General features: G+C 40.1%; 1 long non-coding RNA gene across 1 annotated transcript in view; it reads left to right on the forward strand.

Moving 5' to 3' along the window:
- The first annotated feature begins 269 nt into the window (after positions 1–269).
- The window catches only part of LOC140526155 (uncharacterized), a 23,646-nt gene continuing 16,190 nt past the window's right edge, over positions 270–7,725 (forward strand). The window contains exons 1-2 of the long non-coding RNA XR_011974261.1: positions 270–360; positions 2,165–2,227. This is a non-coding gene — a long non-coding RNA (uncharacterized lncRNA). The remainder of the gene's footprint in view (positions 361–2,164; positions 2,228–7,725) is intronic.

Below are 7,725 nucleotides of genomic sequence, written 5' to 3' on the forward strand. Positions count from 1 at the left end.
TTTGAAAAGGTCCCTGTTTCAGTGATGCCCAATCAGTTCACCACTGGACCATGGAGTGAAAAATTAAATGTTTCCAGTGTCAGAAATATAGACTGATGATCTGGATCAATGTTAGTGCTGCTTCATCCCAGTCTGAAGGAGGCCAGTGGGAAGTATGCTGAGCCCCAAGGGCTTAAATCTGCTCTTTGTGACTGAGATAGGGCAGGCAGGAAGCTGTGGCCAGTGGTTTGGCTTTATTATTCTTTGGCTTTAAGCACAAGGCCAGAGAACCAGCATGGGGTAGAGGCCAGAGCTGGAAAGCAGGAGGTACAGATTCTCATTCCTGCTTTGGAATCCAGTTTGTTACCCTTGGGATCCTGAGTAAGTCCTTCCTTTATTTGAACCTCAGCTTTCTTTCTTTCTTCCTTCCTTCCTTCCTTTCTTTCTTTCTTTCTTTCTTTTCTTTCTTTCTTTCTTTCTTTCTTTCTTTCTTTCTTTCTTTCTTTCTTTCTTTCTTTCTTTCTTTCTTTCTTTCTTTCTTTCTTTTTCTTTCTTTCTTTTTTTCTTTCTTTCTTCCTTTCCTTCCTTCCTTCCTTCCTTCCTTCCTTCCTTCCTACCTTCTTTCCTTATTTGTTTATTTATTTTATTTTTAATTATGTAGAACAAAGGCATTGAGGAGATGATCAATGATGTCCTTTCCAGGTCCAAATCTATGATCCTCATACTATCTCAGATACTTCTTAGTGGTATGACCCTGGCCAAGTTACTTTCCTTCTCTGGTCCTCAGTTTCCTCACTTATGAAATAAGGGATCTGGTTTCTATGCTTTTAAAAATCCCCTGTAAGTAGAAATCCTTAGGGATAATTGTTAACTTTAAGCCATGGATTATTATCTGGAAAAGGTCTTAGAAATATTTTAGTCCAACTTCCCCATTATACAGATAAGTAAACTGAGGCCAAGATAGATGAGAGTGATTTCCTCAATATTCCATGACTAGTAAATGACAGAGAGATAATTCAAAGCCAGGTTTGCATGCTTAAAAAAAGTCAGTGCCATCAGACTCCAAAGGAGAGAGTGTTCCTTGTAAGCTGGAGTGGTCAAGGAGAGAGTACAGTAATAATAGTTAAAGACAGTACTTCAAGGTATTTACCATTCTTCACAAACATCTTTTTCTATATTTTCTCCTAAAAAGCCTATGAGTTCAGTAAAGCAAAAATTGTCACCACAACTTTACAAATGAGACAAGTGGTGTTCAGAGAAATCCAATAACTTACCCAAGGTCTCATGGCTAGTCAGAAGCAGAGCAAGGGCTTGGCTCAATGTCTACTAAAAGTCAAGGGCTTTGTTCACCATACCATGTTGTACAAAGATGAAAAAACATCTGAAATGGATCTTGAATGATGGGTTGAATTTGGAAATAGAATGTGGACTGGATAGAGTAGCACAGACACCATTAGCAGTGAGTTTGTCCATGCCCTCAGGTAGAACATATTGTCAATATAGTTGGATATATGGGTGGTGGGGGTGGTCCAGAACATTCCAAAACTATCCATGGGGAGCTTACTGATAGAATAGGGAGAAGAGGATGAGCTCAAATGGGACATAGCCATGGAAGAGGAAAGTAGTTATCATCTGGTAGATTCCTATGGTAACTAGTCATTCTTGATAATCAGTTCCATTTTGTTTCTATGTTTCTGAAAAAATGAAATGTCTTTAAGTGCCCCATGCATGTTGGCACTCTGCAGTATAGCACCAACCACTCAACCTTAGAAGTAGACTGTGGAGAACATCCCAGACCCAGAACTTATGTTGGCTGAGATGGTGTCCATGAATCTTCTTCTAGAGATAACAGATCTCATGAATAATTGTCATTTCAGCTCCACTATAAGGCCCATACAGCCTCATAGTTTGTAATGACAACAATGGAAACTGTAAGGGCAGAATGGAATTTCTCTGTGTCCATTAGAAAAAAAAACTGTCATAATCGATGCCTAGGATTGCTTTATGATTCTTCCACTTGGCCTTTGGGAGAATATTTTGAGGTGAGAAAACTCCAGAAGGGAGGGTGGATGACTCTCCTCTAAGGGGACAAAGTCCCACAAATCTTCAGATAATCTCTAATATTTTGGACAAGCTGCTGGAATATAACAGTTGAACTCATTTGACTCTACTGGTTGTGCTGCAGGGCCTGCCAATGAAGAGGTTGTAATTCAGCTGATGTCAGTGGAAATTCGGATGTCCAGGCCAGGTTTGTTTTATTATACCAATAATTCTCACTTCAAATATCACACTCTTGGTTAACTCTGCAAACAAGCCCAAGGAGTTACTCAGCACCAATGGGGGCCACACCCAAATATTGAGCACTGATCCCTTTGTTAGATCAGCGGGGCTAGGGGTGAGGTATGTGACTGACATCTAAGCAGCTCTTGGTGTACTGGAAAGAGTATCAGATTTGACTTCAGGAAATTAATTTTTCAGTCTTTCACCTTTAATATCTACTAACCTACTCATGTGAATCTAGACCAGACACGACCTTTGAATTTCTTTTTCCTCATCTGTAAAATAATGTAAAGTGTCGTTCTAACTGCCTCATCAGGCGGTATTGAAGAAAGTCCTCTATTATCTTTAAATCACACTAGAGAAATTGTATTATTTTTTTCTCAGACACCATTTTTCCTACCCCCCCCATGAGATGCCTAGCTCATCTTTCTGGATTATTATTGATCAGTTATTAATTACAACAAATCTAGACAGAGTACTAAAAAGCAGAGACTTGCTGACAAAGGTTTGAATAGTCAAAGCTATGACTTTTCCTGTAGCAATGCATGGCTGTGAGATTCGAACTATAAGCAAAGCTTTACAACACAGAATGGGTGCCTTTGAATTGTGGTGATGGAGACGACTTTTGAGAGTCTGTTGTACAGCAAGTAGATCAAATTAGACTATATTGAAATAAATTAAGTCAGGTTACTCATTAGAATGCGAATTACTGAAGCTGATGTTTATGTACTTAGACTACGTAATGACAAGATGGGACTCATTGGAAAACCCCCTGATTTTGGGAAAGATTAAAGGAAAGGTATGGAAGAGGATGAGGTGGATAGATAGCGTCATGGAAACAATTAACATGAACTTGGACTTACTTGAGAAATAGTGGAATTTAGAAGAGACTAGTGTTCTCTGGTCCATGGAGTCATGAAGAGTCAAACGTGATTGAATGACAGAACAACAGGAAAATATTCTAACTTTATATGGTTAGAGGTTGTTTGAACCCAGAATGTCACCCAGATTTCAGTAACTTTCCAGGAATACTGGAGATGACTATAAGGAATCTTGGATTTCGTCAGGTATAGGATCTACCCCAAATATTCTTGTATCGGATCCCATCACCCAGGTCTTGTTTTATATCCACCTGAATTTATGTTTGGTGTTCCTCCTTTTAGCTTTGCACAAATTTTATTGAATGTTTATACATTCACTAATAATCCATCTCAACATAACTTACTTTCAAGTTGCCCTCTTGGCATAATTGCTTAATTGTGTATGTATGGTTTGTGTTCAGGTTTCCTCATCTAAATCCTATATACTGTCAATCTTCTAGAGCCTGGATGAGAGAAAGTCACCCGGTCTTTTTGGCTCTTTCTCTACCAAAGGATCTAAAAAGTTTCTTTCCAAAAAAAATAAGATTTGTGGTTTTGTTCTCATAAACAACACCTTCATGGAATGATTTATAAAGAATACCTTTGTTCACTGTACCATTTGGTCCTCACAACAACTCCACTCTTCCTGAGGCATGAAATAATCATGACATATATAGGATAATGGGATAGAGAGGTAAGAGTCTCATGGTCACAGAATCTCGAGGCGGGAAGAGAATTCAGGGTCATTCTATTTAACTTGGACCAATGTAAGTCTTCCTTCTACCATTTATCCAGCAAGGGCTTGCCCAATACTTTTATGAAGAGCTTCCATGAAGGACAGCTCACCACCTCCCAAGGCAGCCCAAATTGCTTTGGATTTGTGCAACTTAAACCAACTACTCCCAGCTCTGCTCCCTGGGACCAAAAAGAATAAATCTAATTTCTCCTCCACATGTCAATTCTCTATATATTTGAAGTTAGAATCATCCCTGTCTCCCCACTCAGAGTCTTTTCTTCTCCTAGTCTCAGATCTTTCAAATCACACCCATAGGCCATCAACTGAAGACCTCCCACCATTGCCTTTGTTATACTCTGGACACCCTACAGTTTTTCAGTCTCCTTCCTAGAACTGTAGTTCTGAGAAGCAAACACTGGAACCCAAGGACCTGAATTCACAGCCCAGTCCTTCTACTCCCTAGTGAATGAATGACCAAGTAAATAAATTTAGATCTCTGAGATTCAGTTTCTTTGCGAAATGATAGGTTTAGACCAAATAACATCAAACATTCTTTCTAACCCTAAATCAATGATCCTTTTAGATGTAGATGTGGACTGACCAGAACTTAATAAAATAGAACTCTCCTTATTTAAGATCATTTTCCTTCTTTTAATGCATCCCATAATTCCTTTAGCTTTGGGAGACAGATATATCATATCATCCTCCCATTCTGTCTTAAAGTCCATTAAAATCCTCAGATATTTTCCCCTCTAATTATGGTGTTATCTCACTATATCTCCTCCACCTTGTTCTTGTGACATTGATCCAAGGGGAAAAGGGCATCCGACCCATCTCCTTTTTTGATGGATGAAGGACCCAGGGCCGAGTGAAGTGGTTTGGTTAAGGTCATATCAAAACACACAACAAAGCTGGAAGGCTTCTGATTCTAAACCTGCTGCCCCTTTACCACCTTCCATTTGACAGAGGAGCAAAATGAGTCTCCTGAAGTTGCACGTCTACAAGGGGCAGAGATAGAACCAGGATCTAATCTCTTGACTCAAAGCACACAGCCATTTCCGCAACAGCAATTCTGAAACCTTTCCAAAGCTTTCCAAGCATGGCTTGTCTATTTGTTTCAAGAAAGACCTCATTTTGCTGGCACATGTGACTGCTGGTTAATTTCATCTGGGTTAATTTTGTTGCCAGTTTCATCTGGAGCTCCCTGGAGGAGCCCACCACAAGGGAAGTTGTGGTTTTGCTCCTGTCCTCCCATAGACCCCAGGTGCATTTATTATACTTTCAAATAGAAAGGTTAACCTCAGTGTCCTGTCTCTGCTGTAGACAGCCCAGAGTAGCCAAGAGGGTCAATCAGACATAAACCTTTCCCCACCCAGGAAGAAATGCCTTGTAGCACAAGTCCTGAGTCTATTTGCTTCTACAACTTCTGGTACTGAAATGTTCTTCTCATAGAGGATGTTGTGGTTAAAACAACACCACAGTAATCATCTGTGATTCAACAAATCTAAGTTTATCTTGGAATCAAGTGTTCAGCATTCATGAGGGGGGAGGGGGAAGTGGATGGTACACAGATGCTGGAGGCTGCTTGAAATAATAGAATGTCAGATCTGAGGGACTTCAGAATCAAGAATGTCAGAGCTGGAAAGGAGGGACCTTAGAAGGAGACAATGGCAGAGCTGAGAGGGACCTTGGAGAAGGTCAGAGCTGAGAGGGACCTTAGAGAATGTCAGAGTAGGGACAGACCTCAGAAAGTAATCAATCAACAAGAATATATCATGTACCTACTATATGCAGGACGTAGTGGTGTCAGGGATAGAAAGATGTCAATGAAAGTGTTCCTGCCCCAAGGGAATTTTCATTGCTTCAGAGAAGATACCATGCTCATATGAATATATATATGTATGTACACACATATGAATACATATATATTCATGTATATGTATACACACTTGTATACATATATATGTATATGTATTCAATACAAAATAATTCCAAGGTTTTCAATTGTATACATATAATATATACATATTATATACCATATTACATATAATATGTATTACAAGTAATTCTTGGGGAAAGGAGTAAAGAGTTGAAAGGGATCAGGAGACACCATGTAGAAGACAGACATAAAATAGTAGACTTGGAAAGGACCGTGGCCTATTGAATGTCACTTCTGGAAGTGACTGTAATGCTGGCCAGTTCAGCAACCTCATTCTAGAGACAGGGAAAATGAGATTGACAAAGGTTAAGTGACTTACCCAGGGTCACACAGCTAGTTGGTGTCTGAGGTAAGAGCTGACTTCAGTTCTATCCTGGCTCCAGTCCGAATGTTCTAGCCATTGTACCACCAAGATTCCCTTAACCAAAGATCTTTATTGATGCCATGGGGTACTCTGCCTTGAAAGAACTCAGATGAGATGGGGGGGGCATGTACATAGATAAATAGGTACACTGTCCAACTGATAACAAATAATTTCAGGAGCAGGAGTGGGGTTGTTAAGAAAGGCCTCTTATAAAAGGTAACACTCAAGCTTAGCCTTAAGAGAAGAGTTCTAAAGAGGTAGAAGGAAAGAATGAGGATATTCAAGAAGTGGGGGATGGCTTGTGTACAATGGCAGCTGCAGGGCACAGTGTATAGAAAACTTGACCTCAAGTCAGGGAGACCTGGGACCCAAGTTTAAATCCTGACTCAGATGCTCACTACTCATAGGATCCTGGACATCTACCTCAGCTTTCTCATTCATAAAATGGGAATGATAGTATTGCCTATCTCTTAGAATTGTTGAAGACAAAAAAATATATCATATTTTAAAAGGGCTATGGGAGTGTTGGGGTAGGTAGGTGGTTCAGTGGATTGAGCCCTGGGTTTAGAAATAGAAAGATTCATCTTACTGAGTTCAAATACAGTTTCAGATATCTGCTAGATGGTCATCTGGGACAAGTCACTTAATCTTGTTTGCCTCAACTTCCTCATCTGTAAAATGAGCTGGAGAAGAAAATGGCAAACCACTCCAGCATCCCTTCCAAGAAAACTCAAAATGGAGTCATGAAGTGTAAGATATGACTGAAAAACAACAAAAAATATAATTGCTAGCATTTATTAGGTGAGAGATGGAAAGTGTAGGGAGCTATTAATCTTCCAAGTTTCTTTACTTTCATAGATCTTAACCTTCCTTAGGAATATAAGCTCTTTGAAGGCAGACCCTGTTTCCTCTTTCCCTTTTTGCATCTTCAGCACTAATCACAAGCTCCAGGACATAGCAGGAGTTTAATAAATGCTTCTTGACTTGAAAAGAGTGGGATGGGGAGGCCATATGTGAGCCTTGAGCCCAGAGTTTCTTTAATGCCATGCCAGGCAGAGCTGCTGCAGGGCAAGATTGCTCATTGTCTTTTGAATAAATAATATCACGCTCTAAAATATTCATTAAGCTGCTTCTTTTCATCACTGAATCCTAAGAAAGGAGCCCATCCTCCATCCTCTGACTTGCATTTCCTACCAGTGACATCACCAGGTTTTCTGGGAGGGCAAGCACATTTCTTTAGTCCTGGATTCACTTGGGTTTTATTTATTTCTTTTTCCCCTTCTCCTTGGAAAATGTTTGCTGCCAGAGGCAGTATCAGTAGCCTTTGCCTCTGACCTTCCATCCCTTAGCTTGGAGATCCTTTCTCCATGAGGAGTTTCATGTTCAGGATCTTTGGCCCAGTACAAAGGAGAGAAGACAGTAAGAAACAGAAAACAATCTTCTTCTCACATGCCACCATCAATGGGCTGTCCGAGAGATGAAGGTTATGGACAGCGAGTCCTTCTACAGGGTGGCCTAATTAACATGAGTATGTTGTAAGAGGCATTGAGGGTGGTGGTGGGTGGGG

This window comes from Notamacropus eugenii, chromosome 1 (assembly GCF_028372415.1).
Source record: "Notamacropus eugenii isolate mMacEug1 chromosome 1, mMacEug1.pri_v2, whole genome shotgun sequence".
In the NCBI taxonomy this organism is placed as follows: domain Eukaryota; kingdom Metazoa; phylum Chordata; class Mammalia; order Diprotodontia; family Macropodidae; genus Notamacropus; species Notamacropus eugenii.